The sequence below is a fragment of the Triplophysa dalaica genome, chromosome 10 (assembly GCF_015846415.1).
Source record: "Triplophysa dalaica isolate WHDGS20190420 chromosome 10, ASM1584641v1, whole genome shotgun sequence".
Lineage (NCBI taxonomy): Eukaryota > Metazoa > Chordata > Actinopteri > Cypriniformes > Nemacheilidae > Triplophysa > Triplophysa dalaica.
Genome location: NC_079551.1, coordinates 3256707 through 3275197, shown reverse-complemented (window position 1 = coordinate 3275197; position 18491 = coordinate 3256707). Strand labels below are relative to the sequence as shown.

The 18491-nt window shown below is 38.1% G+C and overlaps 1 protein-coding gene across 1 annotated transcript in view; it reads left to right on the top strand.

Annotated features, from left to right (window-relative positions):
- Positions 1 to 18491, top strand: part of asic1b (acid-sensing (proton-gated) ion channel 1b) — a 120771-nt gene that overhangs the window by 13006 nt on the left and 89274 nt on the right. The gene's annotated exons all lie outside the window — the stretch shown is intronic.

The following is an 18491-nucleotide window of genomic DNA, read 5'->3' as shown; positions in this document are numbered from 1 at the left end:
AGCTCGTTTTTACCGAATGCCAACCTTCTGTGAGGAAAAGCCGTTTAGTTTCGGTTTACAAGTAAGAAACGACGTTCAAACATCACAAACAGGCAAATTGGTTTAACCATTTGTAAATATAATGTCATATATGTTGGTAAAATACTTATAATTCATTTTTGTGTAATATTAAACTTCCCTTCTCAAAATGATTTGAAGCATCCGGGTTACAGGGTGTTATTAGTTTTGAGCGGATGTTATTTGAAAATAACATCTCTTGGAATGTCAAGACTGGCCAATCAGAATCAAGCATTCAAATGAGCCGTGTAATAAATAATAATATTATTTTATAACGAATGTATTTAAAAGTACAATATTGTTTTATTATTTTTATTATCGATTCGCTTCATCTTTAACACACATGAGTTGTGTAGTTCCTGTAGTTCTCTGGAGATCTCTAAGCGTTTGGTTAGATGTGTTATAATGAAGCGTTGTTTTGGCTGTTTTCAGTCAGGTCCTGGTGGGCAGATAAAGCTCAGCTGTTTCAGGGGTGTGTATGATCCCTGTGCAGTGCGCACACATGTTCTGCAGCCGTTGTGCTGATGTTACGCTGGGTTTGTGCTGATGTTGAACAGCTCAGCAGAGAGAGCTAATGCCGTATGAACGGACGCAGATGACCAATGAAGCAACAAAATTGCCCCTACATGACCGTCCTGTGTGTGTGTGTTTGTAATCGAATTCTTACACAGACTGCAGCAGATACTGTCATAACCTCAAGCACACACTCAATGTATGCAAAGTATACAAGATGTGAAATGCAACCTGTTTCCCAATGTGTGTGCTTTGAAGTTGAACATGTCAATTATTTTCCACTTTATAAAGGTCTGTTTACACTAAGAACGATCATTGTAATTATTAAGATAAAGAAAATGTATTTAAAATCGAAGACAATAGTCTCAGATAGCACAGGTACGTCTGTCAGACATCTTCTAAAGATCTGGAAAACATCTGCTGTGTAAAAACACTGATAAACGTCTTAGAGAAGTTTTACCTAGATTCTAAATCACAAACATCTTTTAGATTTATATACGACATATGACAGCAGACGTCTCAGAGATGTATTTCAGTTAAGTAGACAATCAGAAAAATTCGTCTTGCAGATGTAAACAGGAAAATCAAAAAGACGTCTCCCAGATGTCTGTCACTATTGCAATGCAGAAAAGCAATATCGTTGGGATTGCTTTCAGAGCAATTTTTCATGGTAAAACATTGACAACTATTTAAAATCCAAAGATTTGTGCGGGTTTAAAAAAACATAACGTTATTGTACGTTTGTGTGGACGTGAATATAGCAGTTGTTATCTTCTCTTTATAGTTATCCTTCATGGTGTGAACGGCTCTAGGGGTGAGATTTTCATTATATTGTTGTGTCGTGTGTCTCGGGACGGTACTTTGGTCTTCATGGATGAAATCACTATAGTGTACTTTAATTACTGTAATTATGAAGTCAAACAACAGCAGAAGAGCCGTTTAAGTTCCTGTAGCAGGAGAACACCATGACCTAAAAACTCACCTGAGTCTATTGAGGCCGGTGTTTGTCGTTTATTATAAACATAAATCTTCCCCTTCTGTCCAAACTCTGCCCTTCACGGACTCTGTGATATAGACTTTTAAACGTTTAAATCTCTGAAGAATGGCCACAGAAAGTTGCTTTTAAGTTTCAAAGAACATTAACTTTTTTGGGTTTAGCTGTGTTTTATTGTATATCTCTCGTTGACCTTATTTTGGAAAGTTATTTTTATTTTGCCGTTATAATTGATTTTTATCTTCAATTCTTTAAAGCAAGCGAGATTTAATCCGGATTGTCTTTATCGCATTATGTATGTTAGCTTGTTAAATGTGAACGTGGTAATCACCAAACTTCTGTAGTTCATATATTTGATAAATGTGTTCCTCTCATCATGAGATAAATGTGAAGGAGTTCAGTATTTTTTGTATGCGTTTGCTGGATGTGTGAATGAACGAGTGGGTCTTTCTGGCTTCACTCAGTTTTGATATGAGTGTGGGTGTTACTGTGAGCTTCTGTGTTGCAATGGACCCTCGAATGCAAAAACTGAGCGTTGTATGATAAGATTTGCCATGGCTCGAGCTACTGTGAGAGATTCGAGCAAACTTCTGAACGTGAATCATCAACTTAAACACGTTACTGTTGTGTTCTTATGTGCATGTTGACCTGTAGGTGGCAGTAGAGGTTGCTTCTATGGGTATGTGGGAATAGGAGACGGAGAGTGAGAAGTGTTACGCCTGCAACTACATGCGCTATACTATTCTGCTACTTGCTTTGTTTAAAATAAAGTATTCTTTATGTCCGTATGCCTCCTCATTGTTTCTTACTAAGGACATAACAAATTGGCGACGAGGATTTTTTTGTGATGAGGATGGCTTCTGTTTCTTCGTTTCCCACGCCGTTTTTGCCATGTCCTGGAGATCCAGCTATCCCTTTTGACACGTGGCTCCGGATGTTCCAGAATTATTTGCTGGTGGTTGATGCTTCTGGAGATGGATGGCCGGTTGCACGCAGGCGAGCATTGCTTCTACATTGTTTGGGGACTGAAGGCCAGCGATTGTTTTATACTTTGCCGAATCAAGGTGATTCTGTGGAAGACGCGATTGCGGCCTTGAAACTGCACTTTACTCCTCGACGGAACATCGTGGCTGAGCGCCATGTTTTCAGGAAACGAGTTCAAGCACCGGGAGAATCCATTATTCAGTACGTAGCAGCTCTACGGGACTTAGCGGTTACTTGTGACTTTGCAGCTACGCTGGATGACATGTTGCGTGATCAGCTAGTGGAGAATGTGTACAGTCATCGGATTCGTGAGAGGTTGCTATTAGAAACGGACTTGACTCTTGAAAAAGCCATTACGATTGCTTCTCAAACAGAAGCTGCTGGTGAACAAGCCAAAGTGTTATCGAGTCATCGTTCAGTACCTGTGCAAGTGATACATGCCAAGTCTCCGTCTGCAGCTGTGCGTCATCGCCGTAGACCGCCTCCAAAACCGCCGTCTACAGCGCGTCCTTCAAAGCCGTCATCTTCTGCACCTGGTTCGTCGGCACGTGAGTGTTATCGATGTGGGTCTACGAAACACCTCGCGAACGACCGTAGTTGTCCTGCTGCATCAGCACAGTGTAATCACTGTCAAAAGATGGGACATTATTCACGGGTGTGTCGTTCGGGACAAGCTCGCTCAGTGTGTGAAATTGACTTGCCTGAAGTGCAGATTCTTTATATGCATGATTCGTTGACGGATAAAATTCGGTGCAGTGCTGTCATTACGACCGCGACTACTTCCGTGCCTGTCGAGCTTACTGTTGATACTGGATCGTCTGTTTCTACCTTACCGAAAATTTTGTATGAAACTCACTTCAAGAAAGACGCCCTTCTGCCTCCGTCATTGAAACTGGTGACGTACTCTTCTGATCCGATTCCTGTACTTGGATGTTTACCTGTCACTGTCTCTAAGGATGACATCACCTGCTCTACGTCGTTCTTTGTGGTTGAGTCGGGTACTGCTTTGCTTGGTATGGATCTTATTAAAGGCTTACATCTCCGTTTCGAAGGCAATTCTGTGCTGCCCAACCAGATTTCTACTCCTGTTCTGCGATTGTCTGCTTTGACGCCTTCAGCAGATGTCGGTTGTGCAAAAGGCTTTGTGCACAGAGTTAAGATTTCATCAGCTGTTGCCCCTGTGCGCCAAAAACTCCGCCGCTTACCTCTTTCTGTTAGAGATGCCGTCAGTGAGGAAATCCAACGGCTTCTTGAGTCAGGCGTTATCGAGAGTGTGGATGCTTCGCCCTGGGTCTCCCCTATAGTAGTGGTACAGAAAAAATCGGGTGCCATTCGTATGTGTGTGGATTTGCGAGAGCCCAATAAGGCTGTGGTTACGGATAGTTACCCTCTACCTCACATTGATGAACTATTGTCTTTGTTACGGGGAGCGAGTGTATTTTCCACTATCGATTTGGAGAGTGCCTATTTTCAGTTGCCATTGCATGACGACAGCCGAGATCTGACCGCCTTTATTACTCACGAAGGACTTTTCAGATTTTGCCGTGTACCATATGGCCTCGCTTCAGCACCCTCTGCCTTCCAAAAAATGTTGGGAACAGTTTTACAAGGACTTCCGAATGTTGCCAATTACCTTGACGATATCATTGTCTGGGGACGTACACAAAACGAACATGACCACACACTCAAAGCTGTTGTTCAACGCTTGCAGGATGCCGGACTGAAATTGAATCAATCGAAGTGTCAGTTCAACAAATCCAGTCTGCGGTTCCTTGGTCATACTGTGAATGCGCAAGGAATTCAACCTGATGAGGATCATCTTTCTGCCATTCTTCATGCTCCTGCACCAAAAGATGCAACACAACTCCGCTCTTTCCTTGGTCTACTATCCTGGTATAGTAAATTCATTCCTAATTTCGCCACGTTCGTGGAGCCTCTGCGGGCTTGCATCAGACAGGGCTCCGATTTCGCCTGGTCAGAGGAGGCGCAGAAATGCTTTGAGGCTGTAAAGAAATTGCTTGTCCACAGCCCTGCTCTCGCATTATTCGACCCAGATCTGCCTACGGTATTATCTACGGATGCCTCTGCCTATGGCCTAGGAGCTGTTCTCGCTCAGGTTCACGAGGATAAAACAGAGCGCATTGTTGCTTTTGCGTCCCGGACATTGTCATTGACTGAACGCAAGTACTCGACCATTGAAAGGGAAGCACTTGCTTGTGTTTGGGCCGTTGAAAAGTGGCGAACGTACTTGTGGGGTCGTAAATTCCTTCTGCGCACGGATCACCAGGCTTTAACTGTGCTTTTCTCATCCAAAGGAACTGATCGCGCCGGAATGCGTATTGCGCGCTGGGCAGCGCGGTTGATGTGCTTTAACTATGATGTTGTTTATCGGCCTGGAGCTCAAAACAATACGGCTGACTGTCTTTCTCGTCTGCCTTTGCCTGCATCAGCTGACGACAACTTCGATGCTGAACCAGAGTTTGTGGCTTTTCTTTCTTCGGAGATGTCAGCTTTGTCGCCTGCTGAGGTTGCTTCTGCCTCCGCAGCATGCTCGGAACTGAGTGCATTACGTGCTCAAATAGCTCGCGGGTGGCCTTCTTCTTCAACTTCTGTGGATATTCTTCTACGTCCATACTTTCATCTACGCAACGAAATAACTGTACAGCAGGATTATGTGTTCAGGGGACAGCGCCTTATTGTTCCTGTCGCGCTACGGCACACATTGGTTAAGTTAGCTCACGCAGGTCATCAGGGAATTGTGCGTACCAAACAACGGCTTCGTGAACTGTACTGGTGGCCGGGCATTGATTGCCTAGTTAAAGAGCACATCCAGACCTGTCAACTGTGTTTGTCCTCTGACAAAATTGCAAACACCTCAGCTGCGCCGTTGCAGCCAGTACCTTTTCCGTCTGTTCCGTGGGACAAGATTGCGATTGATGTGGTGGGCCCATTTGAAACCGCTGTGGGAGACTGTCGTTATGCTCTCACATTGGTTGACTATCACAGTAAGTGGCCTGAAGTTGCTTTCACCGCTTCCGTCACTACTCAGAATGTTATCGCCTTCTTGTCATCCGTGTTTAGCAGATATGGCAATCCACGTACTGTCGTGTCAGATAAGGGGACTCAGTTCACCTCTGCCGATTTTTCTAAATTTCTGAAAGAGAGAGACATTCACCACGTACGTACTTCTTTGTACCACCCAGCTGCGAATGGAGCTGTGGAACGGTTTCATCGAGTGTTGAAAAGCTGCATTCAGTCTGCTGTTCTCGAAACTAAGCCGTGGAAACCTACAGTCATGGAATTTCTCCAAGTGTATCGTGCTACACCTCATTCTGCTACGGGGTTATCCCCGTTTGAGTTGCTTCATGGACGAAAGATGCGAACGCGTCTTAATGTTCTTCCTCCTCCCCTGCTGCAGATGGATGCTCCTGCGCTTTTTCAGCGAGTCTCTTTGAAACAACAGAAAATGAAAGCATACACTGATTCTAAACGTGTAGCTCGTGCTCCTGATTTTAAAGTGGGGGATTGGGTGCGTGTGCGCATCCCAACTCATGTTCCGAAAGCACATCCGAAATTTAGTGATCCTCTCCAAATTGTGCGTAAATTGGGGGTGTGTACTTACCTGTTATCCAACGGGAAGAAATGGCATGCTTCTCATCTGGCTCGTACTGTTGCACCTGTTCTGGAGGCTACTGACACAGATGCTGTGGACTTGTCCTTTCAGTTTCTTCCTCCTCCAGAGTCTCAAGCTCCTGAAGTTTTTCAAAGGGTTTCTACCCGTGTAAGCCGACCTCCTCGTTGGATGGAAGGTTACGTTACATAGTCATCTTTCATTATATGTCTATAAAGTTTGAATAATTCCTAAGTCATCTTATATAGATTTTCATGTGAATGCTACATTCTAATAATTCTTATAATGCTTTATTTTTCCTAGTCTAATTGCAAGTAATTGTGTTATAAAAAAGTGTATACTTAGTACAGTAGTAACTTTGTATTGGATTTTCGTGTTGTTGTTCGTTAAAAACTGTGTAGACAGTTTGCTTTAAGTAATGAGGGAATATGTTGTGTTCTTATGTGCATGTTGACCTGTAGGTGGCAGTAGAGGTTGCTTCTATGGGTATGTGGGAATAGGAGACGGAGAGTGAGAAGTGTTACGCCTGCAACTACATGCGCTATACTATTCTGCTACTTGCTTTGTTTAAAATAAAGTATTCTTTATGTCCGTATGCCTCCTCATTGTTTCTTACTAAGGACATAACAGTTACTTGATATAACTTTTTTAAATCATCAAACTATTTTAAACATGTGTCATTTATATCAAATGCATTTAGTATTTATTTTATTTATTATCTATATTTCATTTATATATTGGACTTGTGGCGCATCTAATCAAAATATGCTTGTGTTGCAAAATATGCTACAATTGAGCTGGAATCACCCAGACTGAATTGGAATCACTCAGAATACCCTAGAAATCACATAGCAACACCCTGGCAATCATCTAAAACATTAAAGAAGTCGCATAGCAACATCCTATTGATCCCCAGACTCACTAACAATCACCATAACATTGTATAGATCACATAGCAACAACCTGTCAATCACCCAGAACACACTAGCAATCACATTGCAACGCCCTGGCAATCATCCAAAACATTGTAGAAGTAACATAGCAACACCCTAGTGATCCCCAGACACCCTATCAATCACCAATAACATTGTATAGATCACATAACAACAACCCGTCAATCACCCAGAACGCACTAGCAATCACATTGCAACGCCCTGGCAATCATCCAAAACATTGTAGAAGTAACATAGCAACACCCTAGTGATCCCCAGAAACCCTATCAATCACCAATAACATTGTAGAGATCACATAGCAACAACCTGTCTATCATCTCAAACACCTTTGTCAAAATAGCATAGCAACTCGGTCACATAGCAACACCCTAGCAATCACCCAAAACATTGTGAAAATAACAAAGCAACACCCTGGTGATCCCCAGACACTCTAGTGTTCACAAGCTCTAGCCGTCACCCAAAACATTGTAGAAATCACATAGCAAGAACCTGTCAATCATCCAGAACACACTAGAAATCACATAGCAACAATCTGGCAATCATCCAAAACATTGTAGAAGTCGCATGGCAACACCCTGGTGATCCACAGACACCCTAGCAATCAACATTGTAGAGATCACCTAGCTATAGCCTTTCAATCATCCCGACACCCTTGTAAAAATAGCATAGCAACACAGTCACATAGCAACACCCAAAACATTGTAGAAATCCAACAGCAACACCTAAGCAACCCTTGTGATCACATAGCAACACCCTGGCAACCACTTCACACACCCACCACTGCTGTCAAAGGTAAAAAAGTAAAAATCTAGATGTTGTCGTGTTATAGCCTCCAGATGAACAGTAGTCTTGATTCTGAACACTGTTTTTAGTCTCGCTCAAAGGCTGTACTTCCTTTCTCTCTCTTTTGTGTGGCGCCTCTTCAGATGTGGCATTCTGACTGATGTTTGCCGTATCTCATGAATACGTGATGTGATTGACAGGCGACTCATCAGACCTCAGCGCTCGTTCTCAGTCCTGTCTTTCATCACACCTGTGATTTCTCTCTCTGACGTGAGGAAACTAAAGCACCGTGAACATATTGGCTCTTCTCGTCGTGATTGAAGTTAAGGGAAGTTTTCCGAGGGCGATTAGCCTCCCCGCGAGCGCTCGTCTGCGAGAAAAAGACTGTCTGCTTTTTTGTGAGTTCGAGGAAAGCCGATTACTTCCCAATAAACAGCATTTGAGATCGGCCCGCATTTACATTTTAATGCACGGCTGAGTGAATAGATGTTATGCTTTGCATAGCGCGAAGATATGAGTTTTCATAATCGTCCGGTGATTTCCTGATGCGCAAAATAATCCCACATATTTTCAATATGAAATAATATTTATCCTCATACTTTGCAAGAATTATATGTTGTGCTTTTGAGACATCCAGACATGACATTCCATGATTTCTCGTGCATTATGTTGCTTGTAAAAACTGTTTCTTCAGGTCTCGCTCTTCGTCAGCCATCTTCCTCATCTGTATGCAGCAGTTGTCAGGAGGTGATCTTTCATCTCTGCGGTGTCACAAAGAAAATGACGTGTTTGCCGGCAGGTCAGATGTTGATGGCGTGTTGTGCTGACTCGACCCGTGCTGCTCACCGAGGCCGTAACCCGCTGCTAACACATACGATCACATACTGTTATTTTCCTGATGAAGTCAAAATTCTCTCAGGTGAGAATGAACTTCAGTGGTCGATTGGTAGCTCATTTGTGTCTTTATGATAACAACGTCTGGATTCAAACAAGACCTAATTATCATTACTTATAATTAATGAACGTATCGACAGACAGCTCAGATTCATATTAAAACTCAGCCAAGCTTATAAAAACTCAATAGAGTTAAATGTGGAAATAAAGGCCGGTAATGAAGACACATGACTCTGCTATAGATGGATGAAAAGGCACATAAAACAGTCTTTGAGATGATCGCAAAGCATTCTGGGATTGAAAAATATCTGTATGCTGCGCGTATTTGAGTAAATGAAAGTATCTTTGATGAAAACAACCTTTGGAGACTTTTCTATTATAAAGTGTTGACTATCAAGGCAGCTCACAAGGTTTTTCATACAGAGCTGAAAATAGCACCAAATGGTTTCTTGTTGCCAGACAACAGATCCTCCGCATCATTTATACAGCATCTCGTTATTTTAAGTGTTTAGCCACCTGTTGAATTGTTTCATTAGTCAAACATGATGTTTTTAACCGCTCTCTCTTGATTTTGTTTTGTTTTTAATGTGGTCTGGTTGTTTAAGGACGCGTGTTAGTGTGAATGGTTTAACCCCCTCACTTGTCCAGAGTCTCGTCGGATTTTCCAAACGCCTGAGATCGGTTTTATTGAGCCAGTCGATCCATTCCTCTCTTCCGCTCTCTCTCCACAGGAGTAGAAGAACATTGATGATGGGGCTGAATCAATCAAATCTGCTCGAATAGACCTGATGATGACTGTAGATCAGGTGCTCTCGACAGGAGACGTTTTCTTATTGCCACGAGACAATATTGTGTTTCGCAAAATGTTTGTAAGAAAAAATGATTCTTAAATTAGATGACAAGAAAAAAACTTTTCGTAAAGACGGATCTCAAGATAAATCTTAAGAATTTATATTTTTAAGAAAAACTATCGTTAAAAAGCCTAAAACAAAAAAAAAAACGTAAAAAAGGCTTCGTAAAAATATGGATCGCAAGATAAATCTTAAGAATTCACATTTTTAAGAAAAAACTAGCGTTAAAAAGCTTAGAGCAAATAAATATAAAAGGCTTTTGTAAAGATGGATATCAAGCTAAATCTTAAGAATTTACATTTTTAAGAAAAAAACTATCGTTAAATAGCTTAAAGCAAAAAAACGCAAAAACTTTGCGTAAAGATGAAACTCAAGATAAATCTTAAGAATTTATATTTTTAAGAAAAAAATAGCGTTAAAAAGCTTAGAGCAAATAAATATAAAAGGCTTTTGTAAAGATGGATATCAAGCTAAATCTTAAGAATTTACATTTTTAAGAAAAAAACTATCGTTAAATAGCTTAAAGCAAAAAAACGCAAAAACTTTGCGTAAAGATGAAACTCAAGATAAATCTTAAGAATTTATATTTTTAATAGAAAAACTATCAGTAATAATACAAGTTAATCTCACAATGTGGCTCAAAAAGAAGACAAATTTGATAAGCGAGGAATTGCTAAATTGCTAATTGCTAAACTGTGTTAATTCTTAAGTTTGTAGAAGTTAATCTTTAAAAAAAAAATTCAAGCAATTAAACACGGAATTTACTGTTGCAGTACCTAAAAATAAATCTGCCAATGCTATTAAAAATCATATTTGCAATACATTTGAATAATTTTGGTATGTTATGCTACATAGCTCAATTGTTTGTATTAAGTGAGTTAATTTGTTTTTTGTTATATAAACCATACAGTATTTAACGTTGGAATGTAACAAAATTTGTTTACACTTAAGTTATTGTGTGACTTACTCTTAACTGTAGTTTGAATGCTTATTTCAAAATAAGTCATTTGGCTTTGTGTAAACCGCTCTTGATATTTTACCCAGAATCCTCAGCTAATCTCTGTACGCTTCAGCCCGTGTGTGCTCTGTAAAGCGGAGCGTGTTAATCAGTTTATCCCTCCTCTATAAAATCAAAAGGCCCAAACTCACTTTAAGTTCATATCGGCTCAGAGAGTGAAGTCACGGGTGTGTAAATCCCTCTGGTGTTTCTCATTATCATTCAGGACTCATGCGAGACCCGAGCGGCCGTCTTTATGATTCCCACAACCCCTCGCAGGCCAAATCAATCAATACTCCATTACTGTAGTGATCAATTACATCCCGGCTGGTGAATAATAAATGTAGAGCTAATGAAGAGCACGCTTGTTAGGGGACGACAGACTCTGATGTTTTACATACAGATGCTCGGTGAGGTCTGAGGTTTCCGGTCGAGTAGAGAGAAGAGACGCTTGTGTACAACACGGCGAGATGCCTTGAGATCTTATTGCTTGCAGATTGATCTTTAATAGATTTGAGGAGCTGTAAATTGAGGTGTTTAGCTATACATTTTTATTGTATTTATTTTGTTTTTATTGTATCATTTGGTTATGGAAGATTTAGAGACATTTTGGAGATCTTTAACTTTTGAAATGTACTGTATATATATATATATATATATATATATATATATATATATATATATATATATATATATATATGAATATTTTACAGCGTCATTTGGTCCAGGAAGGATTTGATGAGACAAGTTCATATTTCAAACTCCAACTTTTAGCATTGAAATTACGGCAGTCAAGCGATTAATCACAATTATTCGCATCCAGAAAAAAAGTTTGTGTTTACATAATATATGTCTGTGGACTGTAAATATTAATTTGTATTTATAAACACACATGTTCATGCATATATTTAAGAAAAATATTAAATTAAAAAATAATTATTAATATACCTTTATTTATAATTTCAATTATTGGTTAATATGAATAAATACATCTAAATATTTCCTAAATATATATATATATATATATATATATATATTTACATGAATGTGTATGGTTATGGGTTTATAAATACAAAATGTATATGCACAGCATACAGACATGTATTATGCAAAAACAGTTTTATTCTGGATCGATTAATCGCGATTAATCGTTTTACAGCCTTAATTTAAATATATAGCAAATCTTTTTATATATATATATATAGTTTGAACTGATTAAGCTATAAAGTATACATTATGCCTTTATTATATTAATTCATTTCAATAGCATCGTTTGGTCTGGGAAGGATTTGATGAGACTATTTTGAGTTCATATTGAGATATCTAACTATAGACATTGAGGTTAAAACTCTAAAAAAGGTCATTTTTTTAAATATTAAATTTAAAATTATAAATGTATGATTTTAAATTCGTTGATATATTAAGCTTTAATTTTATTTATTTATTTTCAAGGTATAATTTGGTCTCGGAGGGATTTCATGAGGGTTTTTTGAGGTCATATTTAGACAGAAAGCTACAAATCCTGATTTCAAAAGTTATACTATCATTCATTTTATAAAACTATACATTTAAATGAATTTAGATATAAAAAAAATTCACGGCATTAGTTGGTTAAACAGAATTGGACGAGGCATATTTGAGTTCCTGTGGAGATCTAACTTTTGACCACAAGATATGAATTATGATAAGGCTACAAATTAAATAGTTTTTTAATGCTTTTTTTATTCTGTTTAAATAAAATAAAATATTTTATAAAATGTTCGCTATCTTGTGAAACAAGTGAGACGTTAAAGAGATCTCAGTTATGTGTTTTTTCTTGCAGAAAGTGCATCTTTGTCTTACGGTATTGACTCGTGATGCCGAGTCAATGTTTTTCTATGACAGCATTGGAAATCAATGTGACGTGATGCGTTTCATTAACGCGTAATTGTCTGAAAGAATCATTAAATGATTTCATTGCATACTTAACCATAATGATTTGTTTCCTCTGAACCCTCTGCTGGTGGGAGGTGTCAGCATTTGGTTTGTAGGTTATTTCTGGCGAGCCAACAGATATAACAGAGCGTAGCCGTGCCGGTGTGGTTTCCCTCCAGATGTCACTCGTTTCAGACCTTTGATTGGGTCCATATGGTGATGTCACAGTTTCAGTTGACCGCTTTGAGGTGCTTTTTCCCAGCGGGATGGAGATAAACTGGGTCTCCGTTTGCCAAATCCCTCCTCCACACTCTCCCATGCTTTACAAATGCTGTTTTAATTACGGATGGAGAATCCGGGTTTGTCTTTGTGTCTGTGGGAGCCGACGGCCTTGTGAAGATCTGAAGAATCCGTTTAATTCCTTAAATAATGACTTCGCTGGTTACTGCCCCTCAAACCTCAGACTTATTCCCATAACCCTCATGCTTTATTGAAATATGAAACGATCTCGAGCAGCTTATCCCATAAAGAATCAATTATGAGCACTTTAAAAGAGATCATACGGCTTTCCAGAGACAGGAAGTTCAGTGAAATCAGGAGGAAGTTGGCGTTGCTCAGGGGTGAGAGAGAGAGACGGAGAGCATCGCTTGAATGATAAACAGTAATAATGTTTGGCCCAGCAGCAGTAATGTGTCAGAAAACTTAATGTGCTGTCAATCAAAACCGTTCACCCCTGAGGTCTTCAGGATGTTTTCTAACACAAATATTTGTGCACCTGTACATCAGCTTTGTTATTGTTTGTCAATTAAAGTGTTAGTTTTTGACATGAAAAGTAAGACTTTGTGTCATACACATGTGTGAATATCAAATGTTACGTGCTGTTGTGTAAACACAAATATTAGAATTGATAAACTAACACAATTATTTTCCATTTGTTTCATTATTTAAAGTGCTGTCAGATTCCAAAATAAATGTATTTTTGTATTTATTTGTTATAATATATATAAATAACATATATTTACATAAACATATGTAACATTTAATTTAAATTAAGTATAAATATAACTTTTTATATTACACATGTCCTTAATATATACATGTTTGTTTTTTGTATTTATATATACAAAAAATATACACAATGCACAAATAAACAATGGTTTTTGTAGTTAAAATTAAAAAAAATTAACCTTTAGCTTTCGTTGTTTTTGTCTTTGTCTATTTTTTATTTATGCAAATATATATCGATTTTACTTTCTCATTTTGTTTTTCTTTTAATTTATTTTTTAATTAATAATAATTATATTAAATATTTTACTCTTATTCCATTTTATTTGTTAGGCAACTTTTCATTTTTGTATATTTGATTTTTAATAAACAGAAATGTTTAATAGTTTGTTTTGGTAAAAACTATGAGATTTTTGATGTCAGTTTTAAAGTTGTTGCCTCTTTTTGGTGCATGTTGTGTAATTTTTGTCTGTTCTGTCGAGCATTTGAGCTTATCAAGAAATCAAACTTTGCTTATCAGACGTTTTTGAGAAAGTGGGAAGGAAGAATACCTTTTATTCAAGTGTTTCAGGCAGTATTTAAATGCTCTTGGATGAAGGTCTCAAGGCTGCATGCTAGCGAAATGATTGAGTAACAGCTCCTGTGTTGACGTGTGATTCGCTGTCTCTCCGTGATGCTTCTTAAAAGAAAAGGAACAGAAGCGAGTTAAATGGACTCCATGCAAACCTCTTTGTGTTGTGAAGGGTTGAAGAAGTGATCTTCACGTACAGCACTTTCATCTACACTTGTCCGATGGCTTCGAATCGCTGCATGTGTAGGTTACAGCGCACTGATTCTGGCTCACAGTTCTGCTAATGGATCGGCCCTCTGCCATCCTACAGGACCAAACTCCGGCCCACCCACTGTTATGAAACCCTCACATGAGATTTCAGACTTCCTCAGGCCTTGAGAATAGAGCTCGCTCAACCAGGTCCAACCAGTCGCTATTGACATTAAAAAAAAGCACATCACCTTCAGATCTAGAGTAACTGACTTTGAGATTTGTTTATCTTACACAAAGAATTGCACGGGGCAGTTTATGTTTTATAAATATCATATTAATTGTTCATAAACTAATTTCAGATAGTTGACTATTTGAGTGTACTTAAAAATGTAAGACAGCAGAAACAAATGAAAAAAGCGATTTACATGAGTTTATTTTTTTTATGTTATAATTCAAATTTTATGAACAAAATACTTTAATAATTTTGTTACAATCAGCGATTTATAATTTTTTAGGTTAATTGCAGGTTACTTTACATACTTAATTAGACTTTATTTCAGGTTACGTTACCTACTTTTTGTACTAAATCGCACGTTACTTTATACGATCCAGCAGGCTAACAAGATTTTATTGGACACTTGTATTCTGAGTATGAGCTAATAAACTCTGGTCGGAGATAAAGTGGTCCATTATGCAGGCACAATCGATAATAATGTGAATTTGTCCCATTGTGTCACCTACCTACTTATTACGTACTTTTCATACTGAATTGCAGGTTACCTTACGTACTCATTACATACTTTTTGTACTGAGCCGCAGGTCACTTTATGTACTTATTACAAACCTTTCGTTCTTAATTTCAGGTTACTTTACGTAATCATTACGTACTATTCTTACTGAATTGCAGGTTACTTTACATTCTTATTACATACTTTTTGTTCTTAGCTGCAGGTCACTTTATGCACTTACTACATACATTTCTTTCTGAATTGCAGGTTTCTTTACGTATTTACTACAAAGTTTTCGTACTGAATTGCAGGTTACTTTACATATTTAGTACAAACTTGTCGTACTGGATTGAAGGTTTCTTTACGTACTCATTACGTACTTTTCCTACTGAATTGCAGGTTACTTTATGAAGTTATTACGTATATTTTGTATGGAATTGCAGGTTACTTTACGTACTTAATATGTACTTTTCGTACAGAATTGCAGGAGACTTTATGAACTTATTACGTACTTTTCCTATGGAATTGCAGGTTACTTTATGTACTTATCACATACTTTTTGTACTGAGCTGCAGGTCACTTTATGTACTTATTATAAACTTTTGTACTTAATTGCAGGTTACTTTACGTAATCATTACGTACTTTTCGTACTGAATTGCAGGTTACTTTACGTATTTACTACAAACTTGTCGTACTGGATTGAAGGTTTCTTTACGTACTCATTACGTACTTTTCATACTGAATTGCAGGTTACTTTATGAAGTTATTACGTATATTTTGTATGGAATTGCAGGTTACTTTACGTACTTAATATGTACTTTTCGTACAGAATTGCAGGAGACTTTATGAACTTATTACGTACTTTTCCTATGGAATTGCAGGTTACTTTATGTACTTATCACATACTTTTTGTACTGAGCTGCAGGTCACTTTATGCACTTACTACATACATTTCTTTCTGAATTGCAGGTTTCTTTACGTATTTACTACAAAGTTTTCGTACTGAATTGCAGGTTACTTTACGTATTTACTACAAACTTGTCGTACTGGATTGAAGGTTTCTTTACGTACTCATTACGTACTTTTCCTACTGAATTGCAGGTTACTTTATGAAGTTATTACGTATATTTTGTATGGAATTGCAGATTACTTTATGAAGTTATTACGTATATTTTGTATGGAATTGCAGGTTACTTTACGTACTTAATATGTACTTTTCGTACAGAATTGCAGGAGACTTTATGAACTTATTACGTACTTTTCCTATGGAATTGCAGGTTACTTTATGTACTTATCACATACTTTTTGTACTGAGCTGCAGGTCACTTTATGTACTTATTATAAACTTTTGTACTTAATTGCAGGTTACTTTACGTAATCATTACGTACTTTTCGTACTGAATTGCAGGTTACTTTACGTATTTACTACAAACTTGTCGTACTGGATTGAAGGTTTCTTTACGTACTCATTACGTACTTTTCATACTGAATTGCAGGTTACTTCACGTACTTATTATGTACTTTTCGTACAGAATTGCAGGATACTTTATGAACTTATTACGTACTTTTTGTATGGAATTGCAGGTTACTTTACTGCAAAATTTATACATAAGTTGAATGATATAAAATTTTTGTATCAAATCCTACCTGACAGAACAAAAATCATCATTTTAATGCTTACTCTTGTAAACTGTGGTAAGGTCAAGAGAGACTGAAAGTTAATATTCTTGATTTTGCGACCGATTTGTTTATTTTCGACCAAGAAAATCTAGAGAAAACATCTTTGAAGTTGTATTTCAGTGGTGCTCAAGCTCCGATGTGCAGCTTGCGCTCTCCATTAGCCACCACACTTCGTATGAATTACTGCACAGTGCACACATTAAAAACATTTCGCTCGCTCATATTCCTGATTCACAGTTTGCCGTGGACCACTGGCTCTTCTCCACCCTCAACAGACACCAGGCTACTAATTAGGGACCGGACGTGGTTGCCATAGTACCTCGGTTGCCATGGCGGCACCGAGGGATGCTCAACAATGACAGCGCTCTCTTATGCACCGTACATTGGGATGCCACAGCGTTAGAAATATCAGAAGAGATAATAGCGAAAGGAACGTTTAATAGCTGTGTGTCGGGGAACGAGAGAGACTGTGTTATTAAAGTGAGCTGCTAACAGAGCTGCGGTTGAGTTTCAGCTGAGACAGCCGGTGTGTTGTGATTGTGAAGGCTGTCAGCTTCTTCACTTGTCTTTCTCTGCCTGACAGATAGAAACAAATGAGACACGCTACATCTGTACCTGAAGCGTTGCGTTTCTCGTGAATGACCGACAGCTGTTTCCTTTCAGACTTCATTATATCTGTTTTCATTTAATTGCTTGAGTTACTGGTGCGAAATAAGAGAAATGTGTAAATATGTTATTAGAGACTCCTGGATTTATTACGGTAAAGAAATTTGTCAATTGTCCTGCAATCATTTTTCCTCACATAAATTGTTAAGTTTGTATATTTGTGAGTGGAGGGAGAGGGAAAAGCTTGAGGAATGAGTTGTGGAGCGCTGAGAGCGCAGTGTTTTGTGTGTTTGTGTGTGAATGACTTTATTTACTGTCGCTGGCCGCCGGGAGAAGTGAAAGTGTAATGTGGCGGGCTGAGAAAGCGCTGAGCTGCTGTTATCTCAGGAGTAAATCCTTCTCTCCCCTCCCTCCTCAACGGCTTCAGAGCTTCATTACTCTGTGCAGTAAATAGTCTGTTTAGTTCGTTCGGTTCAGACTAAATGAGCAGATTCAGAGTCACTAATAAGCTAATAAGAGTGTTTTTGACCCTGAAGTAATCCACAATCATCAAATGCTTCTTTCAACACTTGTTTTCGGCAGTACTAAAGAATCTGCCATGATTTTATCTCTCTCTTAAGGCAGTCGAACTGCTTTCTCAATATTGCCTCGACAGGCCTATATATTTTTACTTTGATAATGAAATGGATTGAGCAGATGAATAGTGTGGGAAATGCTTTTGAATTTCATGTTTTATATGTAGTCTGTGTAGTGTACATTGTGTGTAAGGTATATTGTTTATATAGTGTGTATAGATGGTGTAGTCTGTGTAGTGTAGTTTATATAGTGAACTTTAGTGTGATGCGTATATATTTTGTAGAGTGTGGTGTACTGTATATAATATATGATGTATGTTTATAGTGTTTAGTATACAGAATAGTGTGTTGTGTATATATAGTGTAATTTACATAGTGTGTAGATTTGTGTATTCGGGGTTATTGCATGTAGTGTAATTGATATAGTATATATTGATATAGATTGTAGTTTATATGGTGTGTATTGTATTTATAGTGTAGTTTACAGTATATTGTGTGTAAAGTATGTATAGTGGAGTTTATATGGTGTATCGTAAACCGTATGTGGTGTGTATAGTGTAAT